At 35.1% G+C, this 23,759-nt stretch overlaps 1 long non-coding RNA gene across 1 annotated transcript; it reads right to left on the bottom strand.

The window, feature by feature from the left end:
• Positions 1–3,184: 3,184 nt before the first annotated feature.
• LOC124280305 lies at positions 3,185–15,294 on the bottom strand. Its single transcript, XR_006899644.1, has 3 exons — positions 15,246–15,294; positions 12,701–12,867; positions 3,185–3,224 (listed from the first exon to the last, which is right to left on the bottom strand). It is a non-coding gene; the product is annotated as an uncharacterized LOC124280305 (long non-coding RNA).
• Between the last annotated feature and the right edge of the window lie 8,465 nt (positions 15,295–23,759).

The following is a 23,759-nucleotide window of genomic DNA, read 5'->3' as shown; positions in this document are numbered from 1 at the left end:
TTTTTTCATGTATTGCTCTCTAACAAATCATCAAGAAACTTCATAAACTCAAAGTTTATAATCAGTTAAGGCTGAACACATGGAAAAACCAATTTACAAGACCCTGGTATGTAACTCTCCAAATATCTCAGTCTCGGTGAAAGTCCAAACTTGGTCTCGCACGACAGTGATTAGTCCCTCAAATAGGTCTGATACAATTCAATCTTGGTATATGGTCTCTGATTAATGCTAGAGTTTGACGACTTTGGATTGTTAGTACCTTAGTACATTGGTAGACACCATATATGGGATCCATTTAGTCTGCTGCAGTAGATGGAATTTAGCTGGTGGTAGCAGATGCAAGCCTAATCTGGTGTTATAGTGATAGCTATGTGTATCATCCTCACCTGCACCATTATAACAGGACCCCATTTTCATATTAGGAATGGTTTGATCTTTGGCAGCAGCACACTATACCATCTATCCACTTCGCAATGGAAGGCACATGTACACAATATCAGCAATACCCAAGATATGAAGAAACATACATGACGCACAATATCAGACTAATGGCTACAGTAGCTCGGTTTCGGATCAGCTGACAGCAGGCAGCAGCCCTCAAGCTCACAACCATATCATTCTTATTCAGGTCTTCAACACATCATCACTGTCCCATCATCCTCACACTCTGCTAAATGAGCTGTGACTGAAACACAAGTATTGGAAATACATGTTGGTCAAATTGATCAATTTTCCATTCTTCTCTCACCCTTGTTCATAATGTAGATGACTAGTCGAATAAATAGATCACTTGCCCATCTTCAAATTCCTTGCTCCATAATGTAGATGACTAGCTCTGGGTCAAATAGATCACTGCCTACCTTCTAACACTTGCTCCACGTAGATGACTAGTCGGTCAAATAGATCACTTGCCCATTCTCACCCTTGCTCCATAATGTAGATGACTAGTCGGGTCAAATAGATCACTTGCCCATTCTTCAACACTTGCTCCATAATGGGATGACTAGTTGGTTAAATAGATCACTGCTCCATTCCCTCTAACACTTGGGCCCGGCACAGATGACTAGTCGGTCAAATAGACACGTCGCATTCTCCTCTAACACTTGCTCCATAATGATGACTAATGGGTCAAACAGATCAGAATGCCCATTCTAACCCTTGTTCCAGATAATGTAGATGACTAGTCGGGTCAATAGATCATCACCCATTTCAACCTCGCTCCATAATGTAGATGACTAGTCGGGTCAAACAGATCACATGCCCACTTCTAACCCTTTGCCCATAATGTAGATGACTAGTCGACAAAGGATCACTGGCCCATTCTCTGAACACTTGCTCCATAATGTGATGACTCATCGGGTCAAATAGATCACCAACCATTTTCTGTTCTGTTCCATAATGTAGATGACTAGTCGGTCAAATAGATCACTTGCCCATTCTGTAATAACCCTAGCTCTGTAATATAGACCCTTTCGCCTTGCACCTTGGACAGTGACATAAACAAATTAACCACATATTGTGCTATTTTTTATATTTCTGTGTAAAACTCAAACATCCAAAGGTAAGATATCCAAGCAATCTGAACAAGATGGTGATTGTGATCATTCTTACATGTCAAGGAGAGTGGCTGCAGTGTGTCCTAAGATCCCACAGGGCCCCTTCATTAGTTGTCACTACATGGATCACTGCCCGGCACGCGTCTGGGTTCTTGGTCAACAGCCAGGCCGGAAACCTCCTGCAATCACATCTTCATGTAGCATCAGTCACATATAAAACACTTCGTGGTTCAGCAGCATCCAAAATCTTGTCCTGATGCAGTCACTCTTTTATCGATGGCAAGTAGAATGTTATTCTCATCATATCCGTGAACTAATATAATTCCCTTTCTATCAAATATTTTCATAACAAAAGTGAAAACATAAACCCCAGAAAATTGAGAGTGAGTTTGAGTGAGTTTATTTTACGTCATGACTCAGCAATATTCCAGCTATATGGCTATGGGTTCAAATAAGTGAGTCTTGACCAGACAATCCAGGGATCAACAACATGAACATTGATCTATTTTACTAGATAATGCTTGACATGTGTCAACCCAGTCATTTAGCCTGACTATCCGATCCCGTTATCACCTCTTACAGCAAGCAGGGATTGCTGAAGATTAATTTCAACTGGAGCTACAGGGTCCAGAAAGTGAGTACAAGAATTGAAATTGAAGTGGCCATAGACCATTACCCTTTGTTCACTGATCAATAAAAGGTTCCAAGTGTCCACTACAAACTTAAGGTGCACAAGCACAAGTACAAGATCCTGCTTAGAATATTTTACACATGCTTTTATACTCGCCTAGTTTCTGACTGATGTCACCTTTTGGGTCATTTGATGACCTCTAAAACAATGTGCTTTGGTTGAAATACATTCTATGTCTATTATCCTCTGTGTTAAGGGTTCTCAGACACTCAAGAACATCTTGTTGTCTTGATTATTGCATGAACAAAACATGTCCCTAACTTAGTTTCATTAAGATAACTTTATGTTGAACACAAGCCATCATTCCTAGTTTGGCAATGTCTGTGTGTTGCAACAACTGCTACTGGCTTAAACTTAGCACTGCTGTCCTACTCCCCTTATCTGACAATACTGCCTAACTGAGGATGATATTACCAATATCACCATTAATCCATGAAGTTCAAGTGAACCTCAGTACATTATTAAATTTCCAGGATAATGAACTTGGTTATCTCGAAATGTCTCTGTACAGCAGTCACCCAGGAAGGAAGAGATTCCAGATTTACAGGGTTCACTGCTTTATCTTTTCAGGATCATAGACACACACACGCCTAGTGCAGCCTGAAATAGATTTAAACAGTCAGCCATTCAAAAAGACAATTAATCTTGTTCAAGATGTCAGATTGTCAGGAATCAATTCAGATCACAAGAGCAGTGAGATTATCCTAGCTGCCAACATCACCAACAACTCCACATACTAGGTAACAACTCAGGCTTAATTGGGTGTCTGACTTTTGGATAATCCCCCCTGATGTCCACCAGAGTGAAGGAGACTTTACAAACTCCCTACTTCCACAGATGTAGGGCCCCAAGCCGGAGGAGGACATTTAGCCCCCTCTTCCCAGCTAACTTCAGGAAGGCTGCTCCAGGTCACGCTTATCTGTAGCCCCACTGGTACTCTCCTAGGGGTTGCCTCGTGAATGTTCCAGGGGACATAACTACAGAAAGGTAGAAAGGTGGTCGCATTAGGGATAACTTCTGGTATTCATCCAATATTTCAGAAGCATGAATTGCCGCTTTCTGTACTATGTTTTTGCTGTATCTGTATGCCATTAGTTAACATGTTCCATTCTCTGTCAAAATGAATCTCAAAAGTTACATGTAATTAGTATTCCTATCAGTGATCACTTGGGGGTGTCATGGAATGGTAATTAAGGTATTGATATATTGGACACACAATATCAACATGATCAAAACACATAAACATGGGAGCTGAATCGACCACATTGATTTAAATATAGTTATTTTTAGCAAATTCTAATGACCTAAAAATATCATTTATCATGTCCCGTGATCTTCCATTGTTACATGGTAGGGTTTAGAGGATTGAATTAAATATTCCCACTGCATTTTTGGATCACCTATGAAACAATCCAGGAAAGTTTTAGATTCATACATAGACGCGAATTTACCGGACTTGTCATTCTAATACATTTGTATTCAACCTCTGGATTTTAAGCTATGAAAAGGCAGTCAGCTATAAATATGTATTTGTTTTCCAATGCATAATGAGGGACATACTAACGACCAAGCTCTTTGAGCGACTTTGGCACAAAACAATTTAAAAACTTCATAAAGAGATCCATGTATGTACTTTATATTTTTCACAGAATGTCGCCTACATTAAGTGTCTGAATCGGCTTTGCAAAACAAACATGAAAAAGTTATTATGCCAATATTAACTGTGAAATGTTTATGATTTTAACAATCATATTAGTAAATGAAATTAATAAAGCATAGCAGGACATTAATACAATGTTCATTACTGCCCATACATACCAACTCATCAATATTTTGGCTAAACTGAATATTTAAAAATACATAGCAAGATTACGACGTGATTTCCCCTTTGTTTAAGCCCATCTGATATCACTTCACGGGCTTCCATAACGGATAAGATTCTACTGGTAAGTCCATATACCTAAAATACCTCTGATATAATTGTTTAGAGTGATCGCCTCTTTGCAACAGTTGACATGGAAAAACTTCAGCATATGTAACGCTTTGTAGTGCATGTTTTGGGGTTTTTTTACTCTTTTTTTTGTAAAGTATTTTATTCACTTTTACTTGGTTGGCATTTGGAACAAGATATGTGGTAGAGTAGGAATGGTACAGGTTGCATAATAAAAGCAGATAAATGTATAACATGTCAGTGCCCAAATAAAGACTTCAGCCCGCCAGCCCGGCATAGTGGAAAACTTGCTGCAGTCGGGCCAGTAAATCTCCACAGTCACTGGCCCGGACTAGCTACAGTGAATTTTCATGGGGTCATTTTGTAAATATCGTGACTTGACTTGTTGGCATAATACACTTTACATCCTACAGGGTACGCCTGATAAATATGTCCATCATATTAGCAGCTTCACAGATGAAAACCCGTGTCATGCCCACAATATATTATTCTTACCTATTTTGTAATCTTTTGCTTAGTTTCAGATTTCAGATTTCGGCTAGTGAATTATTTTGTGGGCTAGTAACTTTCAGCATAGCTAGCCCTCGACTGGCTAGCAAAATTTGGAAACTATTTCACACTGCATATGGTACTAGGAATATAGATTAACAATTGAGATGCTAGCTAATATTACAGAGAATTAAAAGACTAAAAAATAAAATTAGCATGACTGCATCTAGGACATTCTATTTTCTGAAAAAATGTTTCATATTATCGCTTTTCTTCTCGACATATTTCTATCTCATCTCATAGACATCTTTTTAATAATGTTCTGTAGATGGTGCAGCTTAGGTTTGTGTCCTTTATATTCATTACATTTAAAATGTATGCTTTGCCAATAGTATCATGTGGTTGAGTAAGTGGTTACTACTGCAACAAAATAGAATATCATGGTTTGACATTTCATACGCTTTTACCAAGGACTTGAGTTATAAAATTGTTAAATTCTGACCAGAACATTTTGATGGTTGGACAATCAAGGTATACATGGTAAATATCCTCACTTACTGAACCACATAATGTACATAGGTCATTATCTATCAATTTCATTTTTAGTAATTTTCGCTTAGTGTAAATGACTCTATGCAAAAACCTCTGTATTAAAAACCAAAAGTTTCGTGGTCTTTAGTGCATTGTCTATATTGTGAAAATATGGTTTTCCAATTTATCAACTCATTTAGTTCCCCGCTTTCATTTGAGACAACACATCTCGAATGTTATAGTCAGATATAAAATTATCATAGAATATCCTTGAACCTTTACTAGGTTTAATCAAATCGCTCCAAGGAGAGCACATAGATAACGACGGTATATTAAAATTGTTGTTTGTTCGTGATAACTTCTTTTTCCACTGTTTGGGTATACTAAGGAGAACACGATTAAAGTCAAGTACAGTACCTTTTAATACCAAATTTTGCCTTAAGTTCTGCAAATAATAGAAATGCGGGTCGCTATAAATATCTTTAATATAAACTTTTCCACATTTAATCCAGTTATGAATGATCAAACTTGGCTGGTTACACTGGTGATTTAACCATAGTGGCTGCATGAGTATTTCATTAATGTCGCTATTGTTACATACCCGATCTTTTAACATATCTATGCCAGGCATCAAGAGAATCTTTCAAAAATGGATTTTAATATTATAATGTTTTGTGATGTTGGCCCTAAAAAGAAGGTTTTGTAGAGGAAAACCGCGAGAGCATAGTTCTTAGGTTTTGAAATATATCTCTTCAAACATGAAAGTTTTAAAGAGTCGATAAAGGTTTTCACGCCTACCATTCTAGACCACCTTCTTCGCACTCTTCGTACTAAATTAATTCTGCTTTATTTTATCAATTTTATCATTCCATATAAATTTGAAGAATAATCTGTTCAAATCAGTAATAAATGTTTTGGAGGATTAGGGAGAGAAGAGAAGATGTGGACAATCGTGGATAAAGCTAAACTTTTAACAACGGTTATTTTCCCTATCAATGTTAAATTGCGCCTTTTCCAATTCAGTAGAATTCTTTTATATTTTCGAGTCTCTTCTTTGTATTAATTAATCATAGGTTTCTAAATGAGCATTTAATTTGATTCCCAATACTGAAATTCTCATTATGCCAATCCAGCTTATAGTCCTGGATAGAACTATTTTACTACCTGCCATTGAGCCTAGCCATACTACTTTTTATCAATATTTATTTTCAAACCTGACATCTTGTAAAAGGAAAGCAAAGTTTTCTATAGCTTCATTAACTCATTAAGGCCGAGACGATATATGGGGCAAATTAATCAGCTCCTCACAGCGAAAGTGACGGTTTATGGGGCAGGTAATTAGCAGTTTCTCACAGCGAGCCACATACAGTCGCCAACAGAAAGCACCTCTTATTCAGCTTCAGAGACGATTATGTGTGTTGTACTTTTAAAACTCGTGACTGTACCTATTATTTCAACCAATTCAGTAGTACTGGAGCAAATGTTAGCTTTTCTTACGAGAGATCCCACCTTTAGTATCAATCAGAAGAAGTATTTAAAGTGTTTTGATAACAATTGCTAATCATTATCATAGGCTTGTACAGCCGCTTAGCAAATGAACGATGTCGGCGCAGAAAGGGGATTATGATGTTTTTACAGAGGTAAGTGCCTGGTACTCTTCCTTGGGAATGGATACTAAAATACTTCAGTGATGCACCTTGATTGAATTAGATGTAATGGTTTAGAGGTTACTAAAAATTATATTTCCTTCAACTACCTAATAAATAGGAAACAATATACTCTAAATTTCAAGGACATACAAAGAATTCAAACACAATAGAATAGTTTGAATTTACTTTTTAGGCATCATTACGCTGTCATGTTTCATATACTGAAACATAATGTATAAACACAAGTAATTATACATCCAAGCTCGAATAGATTAAACATAATTGAACTTACTAATTTGAAGTTTACTGAATTGTAACTAGTTGTTTTCAATATCTAAAGTTCGTAATGTTACCTAAGCTTAATATAAAGTGATAAGTCATGCTTTGCATCAATACATATATACATGTCAGTGTTATTACTGTCAACGCTGGGGATTATATGTCAACTGGGGAATTAGCTCATAATTAAGATGAAGTGTGCGCTGATAAAGACGTAAGGCATAGTTGAGTTCAAACATCTTTAGTACATGACAAACAAATACATAAGACATGAGCGCAGATGAGCGGAGTACCTGCTCAACCCCAGGGCGCTTCCTACGAGCCGCATTATCCTGCTCATGGTCGCCTCCAACAGACAGTCCAAATACCTAACTCGTGATGCTCTTCACTGTCTAGATGTGGGAGCATACTAAGTATATATACAGTTTTGACAACAATGGACAGGCTTAATTTCCACACATCAATGGACAGACAGAAAAACAATAGCACTTCCTTTGGACCAGTTGATGTGATGGCAGACACGCCAAGGGGATTACCAATGAAGGTGGATAAATGTCTTATACAATAATTAATGGGCTGACAAGTCAATTTACAATGCGGTAGTGATAAGGATGTACAGTAGTGATTAAAAATACAGCTTAGCCATATATATATTACAATAAAGTCTCACATGTCTTGGAGCACATAGTTTTGGACTTTTAAATATTTGGACGATGGCTGTCCTGAATTAGTCCCTATAACATTACAACAATGAAATGTTTTACTACGCTTGTTACAAAAGACAGTAAGTTGGTAATTCAAAACATTGTCACACATGGACAGAAGTAATATCATAAGTTATTACATGTAAGCCATACAAAGGTATTTCAAGCATTTTGTTCAAGCTGTTGAAAGTTTCATGTTGATTTGAATTGTCAGTTTTCTAATGCAATTTACATGAGCATTCTGTAAAACGCTTGTGATTTGATCTGTGTAATTATCAACCGTGCAATTATCACGGTATCAATCAACTCAGTCCTCTATTGATCCATCATCAATAAAAGCTGGATAGTATATCAGTTACGGTATCAATACACATGCATAATCATTCAAGCAGATTACAGTAATGAGATAATTGAACTTCTTTCGACCTTTGAAATAACAGCCCTCCCGCAGAATGCATATGTAGTTACGCCCTTGTTGAAAGGTTTGTCCCGCGACAAGTGTAAAATAAACAGATGCTTGTTATATCATTGACATCTTGCTTTATAGAGTCAACTCTCTGTGATAGTTTATACATGCATGCACATCTGTAATCTTATGAACCTCGCTTGCATTCAGTAAAGATATAGGCACGCACCACCTTCATAAATATTTGGGGTGGGGTGTCAACTGCAAGTTTATACACTATAATAATTCAGTATAGTGTCACCTCGCGAATTCTGTGTAATGCGGTACTCTAGTTTGATAGTCATTCAGTGATCAAGGTGAAGATTATATTTACATGTACAGAAAAACATTTTGTTTTATGTACTAGTTGTGCATAAATAGTATATGAAAAATAAATACTACCTCCACTCAGTGGTTGGATTTCAATCGCTTTGGTTTACTTATCGAAAAAAACACTAAAATGAGGACAAATAAACTCGCTAAAGTGACTATCTACTCCTATTTGTCTTATGTGTATATTTCATACATCATACTAGTGTGTATGTTTACAATACACAAACTGTTACATGAAAGCTTGAGTTGATAAAGCCGAAACCCAGCATATCAACTGGTCAACGATATAGCCAATAACCAATCTCTATCCAAGCTGCTGAGTGACCAAACGTGTTTTTCAGAAATTTTCACCACTACCATCACCTGTCCTTTCCTTCTGTGACAGGTATCTCATGATACAATTGGTCGAGATAACATATGACCAGCCACTACATTGAACAGTTGAGATACCTAACGCTCTATTCGAAATTTGATGACGCCTCTATCACGTGACTCTTTGTTTTATGTCTAAGCAAGGAATATGTAGTATCATTTTGTATATGTGTTTGTATGGTCATGTGATGTTTTCTGCATTAAATCTAGATGAAATAAAGTGCAATGCTATGAATGTGCTTTTGTGCTAGTCACAGACTAGCTGCTATAGTACTTTCATTAAAATAATTCGTGAAACACTAGAAATGTATTGGCAAAACCGCTATTTTCGGCGAAGATTATAAAGTATGAAAGTAAATTCTTTCTTTACAGTATGTCATTGTCATAGATGTTTTGTAAATTTAAACCTCACACAATGATATAAGAGAGAGAATTTGTTAACGTGGTGTCTCACCTGTTACATACAAAGAATACATGTGTATGCATATTGTGATAAAATATAAATGTACAAGTTTCCAACAAAAGGTCTACAAGAGAAACTTGCAATAAAATTACATAAAGCTTGCAATACACTACATGTATTCATACCTGATTTCTTTCAACATATATCTTTACGACACAATTAAACAATCAGGACTTGTTTGTAAATGACTAGACAGTTTTCCCGTGTGTGACTAGCACTAATTAGTCTCAGCACAGAGAGGGGCAATCAGCTTAGGGCTTCCAGGTGTTGAGTAGTGATGGGGCTCTCGGCTTAATGAGTTAAGAGAGGTTCGAACTGTCCAAAAATAATTCAGTGTCATCTGCACATTGACCAATAACATGTTCGATGTCGCTCAAAACAATTCCTTTTATTCTGTGGTTGTCTCTGATCATTATTCCTAGTATTTCTGCTACCAATACAAATAAATATGGGATCACCCTGTCTACATCCCCTTTCATTATCGAAAAACGTGGACAAGTGACCATTCTGTATCATACACGAGGGATGCATTAGAAATCAATATGTTAACCCATCTTTGAATGTTACTTCCAAAACCAAACTTGTCTAGGACCATCTTAATGAATAATTTTGACACGGTGTCGAAAAGCTTTTTCAAAGTCAATTAAGATTAGTAAACCTTTTATGTTTTGCCTTTTAGTTTCAAAACATAATGTCATAAAGAAGTCTAATGTTTTCCTCGTAATGCATCTTCCTGAATGAATCCTGTTCGATTTTCGCTTATAAGAAAATTCAAAGTTTTTTAATCCTGTTTGTTATACAAGTACTTATAACTTTATACAATGCTTAGGAGAGAGATAGGTCGCCAATTCTTTAGGTATCTTCTATCTTCTGGCTAAGGGATACATGTAATTACTCTTCTATTCATTGTCGTAGTCATAGAATTCTGGTTGAAAGTTTCTTTTATATATCGGTGAATCCAAATTTTCAGATTTTTCCAGAAAAATTTGAAGAATTTGATAGGGAAGCCATCTAAACCTGGACTTTGTTATTTTTCATTGATTTAACAGCATGCTAAAAGTTCTTCAACACTAATATCGCTTTTTAGTTCATTTGACTGTTCTTTATTTAAAGAAGGAGTAGCAATATGTTCGAATACAGCTTTAATGTCTTCATCTATGTCGCTATTTGATTTATACAGGTTTTCATAGAATCGCTTTTGTTCCACTATTATTTCTCGTCCATCTGCTATTTCTTCACCATTATCAATAATAAGGGAGTTAATGTTTGTTTTGTATAGTTTCTATTTTCCAAATGACAAAAATAATGTGTAGGTTTATCCCCTCTTCATACCACTGATTCTATTTCTAACTTGGATTCCTTTTTATTTCTTCTTTTTTTTCCAATTCATTTTACTTTTAGATAAATCAGCAAGAAGTGTTTCATTAGCTTTTGGAAGTTACTTCTATTTCATCTTCTATATGACATATATTCTCTCTAGTTCTTTTATATTTTGCAGTTCTGCTTTTCTTAATATATGAAGAGTATGAGATGGATTTTCCTCTAAGTTTCATTAAAATGTCACTAAAAATAGAGTGTCACTGATAGTCAAACGTAAGTGTTCATCATTAATCTCGCTTTAATTCTTCATCTGAATATGTAGGATCTATGATTTTCGCTTTTGTTTCATTAAGTAAGTCAATTACTAGTGTTATATATTCCTCTCGCCTCAATAATGATGTGTTAAACTTCCAATAGCCGCCATTCCTTTTCCTTATTATTTTTGTGTTGATAAAGATAACGCTACAGCAGAATGGTCACTTTTTATAACCAGGTATGATGGATATATTACTATTTATGTTAAAGAGGTCTTCAGTTACCAAGAAGAAATCTAATCTGGCTTGTTGGCGCAGGATTCTTTTTCCACCATGTATACTTTTGTTTTAGGGTTCAACTCTCCATGCGCCCATGCATTGTAGTGCATGTTAGTTACTGAGTTTTCATGTTTACATGGAGTCCCAAAAGAGGTCATGCAACCTCAATCTATATGACTCACACACAGTCGCAATAAAATGTGATAATAAGCATTGTCACTAAGGTGACATAATCCCCATCACAAGAAATTATCAAATCAAACATAAAAGTAATGAAAGTTTAAGATGAAGTTAAATGTCAACAAAAACATGACCAGTCAACCTCTCTTGATATCTTCTCTTTAGTTGTTCAAACACACAAATATTTTCAAGACTGACTTTGACCTTGACATGAATGTCATAGTGTATGAAATATGCAAAATGGTACTAAAGAAATTGCTTATTGAAAAACATTCAAGGGAAGTGTTAAAAGTCTATGAAAAATCAAGTTAATCTCAAGTTAACATGCTGAAATCTTCAAAGTGTCGCAGTGACCTTGCAAATTAAGTGAAGGTCACCAAAATCGACTGAGTCCTGCACCTTCCTGGATGAAGCTTGATGTCAAATATGAAGAAAATCCAGTGAATGGTTCTTGAGGTAACTCGCTGACAAGCATAACATGAATGTTAATATGCTGAAATCTTCAAAGTGTTGTCATGACCTTGAAAATTATGTGACGAAAGTAACACGCACAAGAGTAAAAACGTTAGTCCCCTTTGTGACCTTGAAATTAACTTCAAAGTCACCAAACCTGATTGGGATCTTTCTTATACTGTGATGAACCTAGCTACCAAATATGAAAAGAATCTAGTCTACGGTTCTTAAGATATTCCAATTCGTACGTTACGGACATGGATAAAAGTACCCATATGAACTGGATTGATCATGATCAGAATGATTATTCTTCCATCAAATTATAAATCCTAATCAAGGTAATCAAATTAAATGTACACATTTCTGTGGCAGTAAATTAATAATTTAGCATCAATACAAGAACTTGACCATGTTCACTGATACATCAGCATTACAACATATATCTCTAGTTATCACAGGGGGCGGTGGGGTAGCCTAATGGTTAAAGCGTTGGCTCGTCACGTCGAAGAACCAGGTTCGAAACCCCACGTGGGCACAATGTCTGAAGCCCATTTCTGGTGTCCCCCGCCGTGATGTTGCTGGAATATTGCTAAAAGCGGCGTAAAAGCAAACTCAGTCAGTCAGTCAGTTATCACAGCATCCTCAGTATGGGCCCTGAGGAAATCAAGGTGCTTTGTCTGTCATGTCATACTTAAAAGACAGCTGTTGACTGATATAAAGCAGGTGACTACATCCACCATTCCTTACTTACGTCTGTACAGTATTTAGTCCCGATACCCTCATCTTTGTCAATCTGTCTTTCCAGTAATATGGATGTACTCGAGAGTAGTGCAGACTCCCTGAGATATAGCGAAAGGGCTTGCCATCTTGAAGAAATGTAGCATTGGTGTAATCAACGGTAAAACTGTGGTTCAAACCCTGTAAACAGACATATCATGCAAACAGTTGAACATTTGTTAAGTTAATTTGTTTTAACATGCTTATCACTTTTACTGGATTGTATTTAACTTCTGAGGTAAGCAGTAAAAAACATGGATGTTGGACAGAAAGCATATTAAACATGGTCATGATGGGTGATGGAAATTACTACTCATGGGTGATGTGAATGCAGCAACAGGATACATACATATTGCACTATTCACCATCATTAACTAAGTTATATAAAAAGCAAACAAACATCAATATCATTTACTCGAGATCGTTAATATCACTTCAGATGCAAAATCAATTGTCTTTATAGCAAAAAATAGCAAGCGAAAATTCAGTAAAATCAGTTGTCTGCTAGTGACAGGCAATATATAAATAGGAAGCCACGTGATCATTAACACTGCAGAAAGCGGATCAGAAAAGTATGGCTCGTCATTAAAACCCATACAAAATACCCAGATGTTGAGAGCGGCAACAACTTCGGGCTGATACAATGTCATCAACACTAATTTTGTAGGAAACACTTGATATTTTGTGTGAAACAGATGAATATATCCTTTATTACTCAAGGTTAGTAAAATAAAAACTTTAAATGATATTACAAATAAGAGTTACATCAGTTTAAAACCCCTGACACCGGATACATTAATGTGTCAATTAAGTAATCAGAAACAGAGTGACAATCTGTGTATTGTTATTTGTTTTTATGTTTTACATTGAAACAAAGAGAATTACAGACATACCATTGTCAATTTATATTAGTCCTGGTGTTAAGCATGATGTAAACTTTTGACAGTCCTTGTTGAATTTACCAAAGCACTGTAATGCATCTATTTTCAATTCCATAATTCTAAAAAAGGTAGGTATGATATTTTATGGATCAAACAGATCCATAATTCTTGCTAAGATTCTCTTCCCATCAATATTTCTCAAAACATTGGGCCAATGCACACCTGAAAGAGATATACATGTATTGGTCTTTTCTAAGCACATCATTTCTTTCCACTGAGACCATTTGTATTAGTGACAAAGATAATATTTCATAAGTACCATTCTTAGTAAATCCTTAGGAACTCTTGCTTTAGAGACAAGGTGTCTAATAAATTTCTGGGATGACGAGGGCAGTTGTATGTCCCTGACATCCTCAGAAAACTCGGCCGCCGCCGATTCAGATAAAACTTTGGCTTGGTTGCATGGTAGCTCAGTAACACATCATGGGCGTCCTATGCCTAGATTTTCTAAGCTCTCTTAGCTTAAGATAGTGGTAGGTTAATGTTAAGGGAGACGGTGATTTCGTGAGACAAAACCAGTTCAGTAGGACGCCCAGTGAATTCGTGAGAACCAAACCGGTTCGTAGACGGTGAATTCGTAGACGTGTATAAATAATTGAATATATAGTTTGAATTTTACTTAGATGTTACTTAGAATGTTTATAACTAAGTTGGTATGCTTTGTTTTCAGTGATACTAAAACTAAGGGCAGCTAAAGACTCAAGGAAATTGTGAATGAATATTTTCCGTGATGCTTTGTTTTCAGTGATACCTAAACGATATGCTGAGGACACAAGAAATGTGAATGAAGAGTGTTGTGTATGTGGATTAACTGGTTTCACTGAGTTGTTGTGAATGTTAATTAGGAAGTGGTGAGTTGTTTTGATTGCGAAGTACTCTGTGTGGGAGATGTAAGTGTTTTCTTAAGAAGTGTTTTCTGCTACTTCTCTGCTGGTCTGCGTAGTTAAACGTTGAATGACGATACTTACGTAATACATATCTTTTAATTTTACACAACTGAATTTAATATTAGCGGCCTATGATTTGTCGGAATTTGTGAAATGGACCACTGTGAAGCATATTTTGTTATTTTATTATTTAAGGATATTTTCACCGCCGATCATAATTACCTGATATATTTTATTTATTTCACAAAATGCAAACACTTTTCGTCGATTTTCTTCATCATTGAGGATGAACTTTTCCCATTTTAATAACGTCTACGAACCGGTTTTGGTTACGAATTCACCTACAGCCAATGTTAATGTAGCGCTATGAGAGCTTCGAGGATTTAGGAGAAGGCGGGGTGCACATAAATCATGAAGTCCAAAGGTTTGGGGAAATGAACCGCAGCGAAATTTTTTTCAGGGGAGAGGGGGATGGGGTAGGGTGGTGTGCACCCTAGATCCGCCCGTGCGCACTTACGCAAGCTGATCACTGTTGGTTCGGCCCCATCGGTCACTGAGTGAGACACTGACACTGTCAAAATCAACATGCATTGTCACACGTCACAAGGTTCAAATGGGTTGTTGATTACATATAATATCTAATGACGACCTTAAATTCAATCTTTAACCTACTCAACTGGTTAAGACTTACCAAAGTACAAGCGATAAGGCATGTCAATACAACTGCAACAAGTCGCATTGAACTGGGATACGACCAGAACTGGGATAACTAATATGGAGAATTATACGTCTTACTGTCAACTATGTATTTAATCGACAAACAATTATTAAGATCAAAATCAGCTGCACAACTCGTGTCCTTTATTTTAACTACTGATTGCAAAAAATGCCAATGGCAGCGCTCCATAGTCGATGCCGCCATAATAGCTAAATATAGCAGCGCAAAAAATGTAGAAACGTGAAACTGAAACGAAATAGAATTCATTTTCATGCGCTTTACTGTAATTATTCTACTAGCTTAAAATAAGTGAACGACCAATTAATGTTCCTGGTTGTGGATGCTGAATTTAAGTGTCAGGTGTTTTAATTCATTTTTATTCATAATGATTCATTCATTCCTAGAAATGGTTACTGCTCAACTTGAAATATGACTTTCTTGCAATATCTAATGATATTTTAAAATATAGCTAATTATTCCTTTTAACAATATATGTATATGCCCAAAAATAGAACCAGAAAATATATGATGTAAATGGTATTGGATTTTGATTTTATAGTTTAATAATTATGCTAATATTTATAAAAATATAGTAAGTTGTATCTAAATATCGGCAAGCCTGGCCATTTTTGCACAGTGTTTTATGTAATAATACAGTAAATAGTTCCTTTTCAAGTAAGAACGGGGAATAAAAGAAAATTAAATTATGTCATAATTATTTTTTAATGATGTTACATCCATTCTTGATGGGTATGTAAGTATAACAATTCAAGTTTGTTTTGGGGATTTAAGACTTCTAAGTTATTTGTGTTATGCCATTTGTGAGAGTATATAAGAGATTGGTATGTTGCTTGGTCATACTTTTCAGAGAATATTTCTTATGAAATACTCGAAAAAATATACGGGTTCATGTACACATTCATGACACTGTAAAAAGAGTGGTGATCTATTATTTATAATGGTAGGGTGTATTCAGTAACACACCATCACACATAATACTATGCTGATAATGCTGAGTTAAAGGTCCAGTTAAAGTTCTCATCCCCAAAAGTTCACATGGCCCCCTAAGCAGTTAGTGGCTCCCTTTTTTATAACATGTTTAGCCTCCAAGTAATGTTGTGTTAATATTACTGCTATTATCATATAAGATTTGCCAGTAATGATCATTTATAGCTTTCATCATTATTGTGTACACGGAAGCTGTTTGTAACAGACACCAGACATACAAGGCATATTTACTTCAGCCTGAAAAAAAAGTGGAGAGTTTGTGCCCCATCTCAGAAGGCTATAGTTATAACTTTGAAGAAAAATGATGGTGTAGAAATTATCCAAAAACATTTCTTTAATGTTCCTTTGAAAATCCCCTTCCTGGTCAGCTTGATATAAATGGGAAATTCAATGAGCCCTTCATAGCAGCTTGAACTTGTTATTCCATGCATTGTCATCAATAACATTATATTTGCTGAACAAATTAGCGGTTAGAGTTGTCCCCCCTTCACAATTTGCTTGAAAGGGTCATCTGCTCATTGTGTTAGAAGGCCAAGCAGCTGAAGTTTCTTTGATGACGTATTGTTACTGAGATGAAACTGTCAAGGTAAATGATGCCTTCATATTTACTGTTTTGTGTGTAATTTTCCCCCAGAAACCCATGCTACCTGATGTGGATATGGTTGTCAGGCTCAATGACTTAGTCATTGTCTAGCATCTTAGTCTCAATGATTGCATGTGTGGATGCTTATGATCTCAATAACTGGATTGTCTGGTACAACTCAGTTATTTACAGATATCATGTAGCTAGAATATTGTGTAGCAACAAACAACAAACAAACGAAAACAATTTATGCCAGCTTTGGATTAGGGAATTTGTGTGATAAATGTAGTCAAGGAAATTAAAACATGCAATATTGCCCCACTACTTTTAGATTTTGCCCATAAGTATGAAGTATAATAACCCAAAAGAAAATAATAAATTCCATTAAAATATAGATTTTAAACTTGTTCCACTTCAAACACTTTTGGTTGAGGGAATATAAGTAATACTATTAAACAAATCTCTTAAAATTAGTACTGTAGATCAGCCCAGTGTGCTCTTAAATATGAAGTGTGATTTGCTATGAGCAGCCAAAATGAAATCAGAAGATTCCATTGATTGTAATTTTATGGTGTTATCCCTCTTCTGGTTGAATCTGTATGTATTATACTAATATTGTACAGATTCTCTGAAAATAAGAGATATTGTCCTGTTCAAGATTCAGCCCACAATTTTTAAATGTCAGATTATTCTGTTAGTATTAGACTTAGGAGACATTATCCCTCTCCTGGTCAAAGGCATACAGGATTAAATCAAGTTAACTCTCTTAAAGTTGTACTAATTAATGGCCTATTTGCTTTCATAGTCTGCTTTCTACATGTCTGAAATATGAGGGGCGGTGGGGTAACCTAATGGTTAAAGCGTTGGCTCGTCACGCCGAAGACCCAGGTTCGAATCCCCACATGGGCACAATGTGTGAAGCCCATTTCTGGTGTCCCCCGCCGTGATGTTGCTGGAATATTGCTAAAAGCGGCGTAAAACCAAACTCAGTCAGTCAGCCGAAATATGATCTACTATCATCAGATTTTAAAGTTGTTTTCCTTTATCTAATTAAGGGCATATGAACAGTAAAAAAATAGTTTAAAAATTTAGATTCGATAACTGTAATGTTTTAGTCAACTTTACTCAAGCAGATATTGTCACAACAAGGAATAAGAACGCCATAATAACTTTACCAGATAGATATAACATGAACCTAACAGTTGACACACTCACACCCATTCAGCTTGAGTCAAATAACTATCACCCTTCAAGGGCATCACACACAGCAGACAGTTTAGACACAAATCAAGCATTGCACAATCACTGTTTCCCTCAAAATACTAAAGGTTACTACATGCAAATCACTAATACATTAATAGTGTGCTAACAATCAACCCTTCTCATACAATACATCCAACTGTAGATTTTTAAGGCATATTCCCACTCTTGGTTAAGGACATGTGAGTATCATTATTACTATTTCATTATTAATGCTATACTATTATTTCATTCAGAATTTGCTGACAAGTTGGAATTGTTATTTACCACTATAAGCTCAAAGGAAATCTTGAAATTAAATAAACTGTAACTTTTAAAGGCTTTATCCCACTTCGGGCAAAGGGCATGTCATTCATGATAACAGTTAAAAGTCTCTGAAAATAAGAACTATTGACCCAGTACATTCATAATTTGCTCACAGGTTTGAAATGTTATTCAACATCATCAGCCAAGATACCATTTTGAAATTGTGTAAACTGTAGGTTTAAAGACATTATCCTACTTCTCCTCAAAGGCACGTGATTGATAATAAAAGTTAAAAATCTCTGAAAATTTGAACTATTGACCCAGTACATTCATAATTTGCTCACAGGTTTGAAATACTATTTAATATCATCAGTCCAAAGGTAAAGCTTCAAATTCCTTAAACTGAAGTTTTAAAGGCATTATCCCACTTCTGGTCATAGGCACGTAATTAATAATAATAGTTAAACATCTCTGAACATTTGTATTATAGACCCAGTACATTCATAATTTGCTTGTAAGTTTGAAGTACTATTTACTATCATCAGCCTAGACAACTTCTTGAAATTCCATAAACTATAGGTTTTAAAGGCATTATCCCACTTCTGGTTAAATGCACGTTATTAATAATAATAGTTAAAAATCTCTGTAAAATAGAATTATTGACCCAGTACATTCATAATTTACTCACAGATTTGAAATGCTAATCTTTATTATCAGCCCAGACAGCTTCTTGAAATTCCATAAACTGTAGGTTTTAAAGACATTATCCCACTTCTGGTCAAAGGCACGTGATTAATAAAAATAGTTAAAAATCTCTGTAAAATAGAATTATTGACCCAGTACATTCATAATTTACTCACAGATTTGAAATGCTAATCTATATCATCAGCCGAGACACCTTCTTGAAATTGCATAAACTGTAGGTTTTAAAGGCATTATCCCACTTCTGGTCAAATGCACGTGATTAATAATAATAGTTAAAAATCTCTGTAAAATATAACTATTGACCCAGTACATTTATAATTTACTTGTAAGTTTGAAATGCTATTTCCTATCATCAGCCAAGATAACTTCTTGAAATTCCATAAACTGTAGGTTTTAAAGGCATTATCCGAACTTCTGGTCAAAGGCACGTGATTAAAAATAATAGTTAAAAATCTCTGTAAAATAAAACTATTGACCCAGTACATTAATAATTTACTTGTAAGTTTGAAATGCTAATTACTATCATCAGCCTTGACAGCTTCTTGAAATTCCATAAACTGTAGGTTTTAAAGGCATTATCCCACTTCTGGTCAAATGCACGTGATTAATAATAATAGTTAAAAATCTCTGTAAAATAGAATTATAAACCCAGTACATTCATAATTTACTTGTAGGTTTGAAATGCTAGTCTATATCATCAGCCCACACACCTTCTTTAAATTCCATAAACTGTAGGTTTTAAAGGCATTATCCCACTCCTGGTCAAATGCACGCGATTAATAATAATAGTTAAAAATCTCTGAACATTTGAATTATTGACCCAGTACATTAATAATTTACTTGTAAGTTTGAAATGCTATTTCCTATCATCAGCCAAGATAACTTCTTGAAATTTCATAAACTGTAGGTTTTAAAGGCATTTTCTCACTTCTGGTCAAATGCACGTGATTAATAATAATAGTTAAAAATCTCTGTAAAATAGAACTATTGGCACAGAACATTAATAATTCGCTTGTAAGTTTGAAATGCTATTTCCTATCATAAACCAAGATAACTTCTTGAAATTTTATAAACTGTAGGTTTTAAAGGCATTATCCCACTTCTGGTCAAAGGCACGTGATTAATAAAAATAGTTAAAAATCTCTGTAAAATAGAACTATTGACCCAGTACATTAATAATTTACTTGTAAGTTTGAAATGGTAATTACTATCATCAGCCTTGACAGCTTCTTGAAATTCCATAAACAGTAGGTTTTAAAGGCATATCCCACTTCTGGTCAAATGCACGTGATTAATAATAATAGTTAAAAATCTCTGAAAATTTGAATTATGGACCCAGTACATAAATAATTTGCTTGTAAGTTTGAAATGCTATTTCCTATCATCAGCCAAGATAACTTCTTGAAATTTCAAAAACTGTAGGTTTTAAAGGCATTTTCTCACTTCTGGTCAAATGCACGTGATTAATAATAATAGTTAAAAATCTCTGTAAAATATAACTATTGGCACAGTACATTAATATTTTACTTGTAGGTTTGAAATGCTATTTCCTATCATCAGCCAAGATAACTTCTTGAAATTCCATAAACTGTAGGTTTTAAAGGCATTATCCCACTTCTGGTCAAAGGCACGTGATTAATAAAAATAGTTAAAAATCTCTGTAAAATAGAATTATAGACCCAGTACATTCATAATTTACTCACAGATTTGAAATGCTAATCTATATCATCAGCCCTAACAGCTTCTTGAAATTCCATAAACTGTAGGTTTTAAAGGCATTATCCCACTTCTGGTCAAATGCACACGATTTATAATAATAGTTAAAAATCTCTGAATTTTGAATTATAGACCCAGTACATTGATAATTTGCTTGTAAGTTTGAAATGGTAATTACTATCATCAGGTTAGACAGCTTCTTGAAATTCCATAAACTGTAGGTTTGAAAGGCATTATCCCACTTCTGGTCAAAGGCACGTGATTAATAATAATAGTTAAAAATCTCTGAACATTTGTATTATTGACCCAGTACATTCATAATTTGCTTGTAAGTTTGAAATGCTATTTACTACCATCCTCCCAGATAACTTCTTGTAATTCCATAAACTATAGGTTTTAAAGGCATTATCCCACTTCTGGTCAAATGCACGTGATTAATAATAATAGTTAAAAATCTCTGTAAAATAGAACTATTGACCCAGTACATTAATAATTTACTTGTAAGTTTGAAATGGTAATTACTATCATCAGGTTAGACAGCTTCTTGAAATTCCATAAACTGTAGGTTTGAAAGGCATTATCCCACTTCTGGTCAAAGGCACGTGATTAATAATAATAGTTAAAAATCTCTGTAAAATAGAATTATAAACCCAGTACATTCATAATTTACTTGTAAGTTTGAAATGCTATTTCCTATCATCAGCCAAGATAACTTCTTGAAATTCCATAAACTGTAGGTTTGAAAGGCATTATCCCACTTCTGGTCAAAGGCACGTGATTAATAAAAATAGTTAAAAATCTCTGTAAAATAGAAATATAGACCGAGTACATTAATAATTTACTTGTAGGTTTGAAATGGTAATTGCTATCATCAGCCTAGACAGCTTCTTGAAATTCCATAAACTGTAGGTTTGAAAGGCATTATCCCACTTCTGGTCAAATGCACGTGATTAATAATAATAGTTAAAAATCTCTGTAAAATAGAATTATAGACCCAGTACATTAATAATTTACTCACAGATTTGAAATGCTAATCTATATCATCAGCCCTAACAGCTTCTTGAAATTCCATAAACTGTAGGTTTTAAAGCCATTATCCTATTTGTGGTCAAATGCACGTGATTAAAAATAATAGTTAAAAATCTCTGTAAAATAAAACTATTGACCCAGTACATTAATAATTTACTTGTAAGTTTGAAATGGTAATTACTATCATCAGGTTAGACAGCTTCTTGAAATTCCATAAACTGTAGGTTTGAAAGGCATTATCCCACTTCTGGTCAAAGGCACGTGATTAATAATAATAGTTAAAAATCTCTGAACATTTGTATTATTGACCCAGTACATTCATAATTTGCTTGTAAGTTTGAAATGCTATTTACTACCATCCTCCCAGATAACTTCTTGTAATTCCATAAACTATAGGTTTTAAAGGCATTATCCCACTTCTGGTCAAATGCACGTGATTAATAATAATAGTTAAAAATCTCTGTAAAATAAAACCATTGACCCAGTACATTAATAATTTACTTGTAAGTTTGAAATGGTAATTGCTATCATCAGCCTAGACAGCTTCTTGAAATTCCATAAACTGTAGGTTTGAAAGGCATTATCCCACTTCTGGTCAAAGGCACGTGATTAATAATAATAGTTAAAAATCTCTGTAAAATAGAATTATAAACCCAGTACATTCATAATTTACTTGTAAGTTTGAAATGCTATTTCCTATCATCAGCCAAGATAACTTCTTGAAATTCCATAAACTGTAGGTTTTAAAGCCATTATCCCACTTCTGGTCAAATGCACACGATTTATAATAATAGTTAAAAATCTCTGAATTTTGAATTATAGACCCAGTACATTGATAATTTGCTTGTAAGTTTGAAATGCTATTTCCTATCATCAGCCAAGATAACTTCTTGAAATTCCATAAACTATAGGTTTTGAAGGCATTTTCCCCATTTGTGGTTCCGTTAGGAATGGGGAGGAGGAGAGTGGAGTCGTGGAAGTTGATGGGAATGAACAGAAGTGGTTGGAGAAGAGTGAAAGAGTGGAAGTGATATAATTACATTTGTCTCTCGCATTATAATTTTAGTTATATAGAAACATTTATTTACAAACTGGTATTTGGGACAAAAGGTGTAACATTAAACAACATCTTCACTCATGCACTGTATCTTATCATTATATTCGTTACCTTTATGTATGTAACAGGATGCAAATCCTGCTTCCTGATACGGAACATCCCTGGAGAAACATTGTGTGTCGGACCAATTCCCGTTAAGCCACTGTAGGAGAGTACGCTGAACATACATGGTGAGGTTGAAGAAGCATTGACTTACTGAGTACGTCATTTCTTACATGAAATTTTTAAGGAATGGTAGTTTCATTTTGGTTATGTTGCGTCAGCTATGAAAGTGCATTTAATTTTTTGGGCTGTTGAGAACAGGTTTTGAGTCACGGTACGCGGCACATCAATGCAGAAACATGGGTTTTAAAGGATATGGGGAACAGGCTGGGCATGTTACATTTTAAGTTTTGTGGGTTCTGTGCGATACATGACAAAGATTCATAGAAGAACGGTGAACGGTAGAAACAGCGTGAACTTGTGACGTTATGACGCTGTAATGCTAAAACGGTAAACAATATCTATATTGTCGCGCGTGCGCGTTTTCTCAAAGAATGCTGGAACAGTTTCTGAAGTTGAGGCAGCTGCTATTTTGGATCAAAATTTTCTTTTGGTAGGTCGAATTTCATATGCATAGAATATTTTTCGTGATATTGGTTATTCCGGTCTACAATACGGAAAATGAAATGTTATGCTGGATGGTGATATGTTTCTGGTTTGCGTAGCGGTCGTGCTAAAGGTTTGCTGGACTGAAAGTAAATTGGCATTATTTCCGGCATTTTGGTCATGGACTGGAGATTGGTATTGACAGGAACAAGGGTACAGACGGCTGGAACACGGG

The sequence above is a fragment of the Haliotis rubra genome, unplaced genomic scaffold, assembly GCF_003918875.1.
Source record: "Haliotis rubra isolate DU_JTF1 unplaced genomic scaffold, ASM391887v1 Scf2644, whole genome shotgun sequence".
NCBI classification, from domain to species: Eukaryota; Metazoa; Mollusca; class Gastropoda; order Lepetellida; family Haliotidae; genus Haliotis; species Haliotis rubra.
This window is presented reverse-complemented; position numbering and strand designations above follow the sequence as displayed.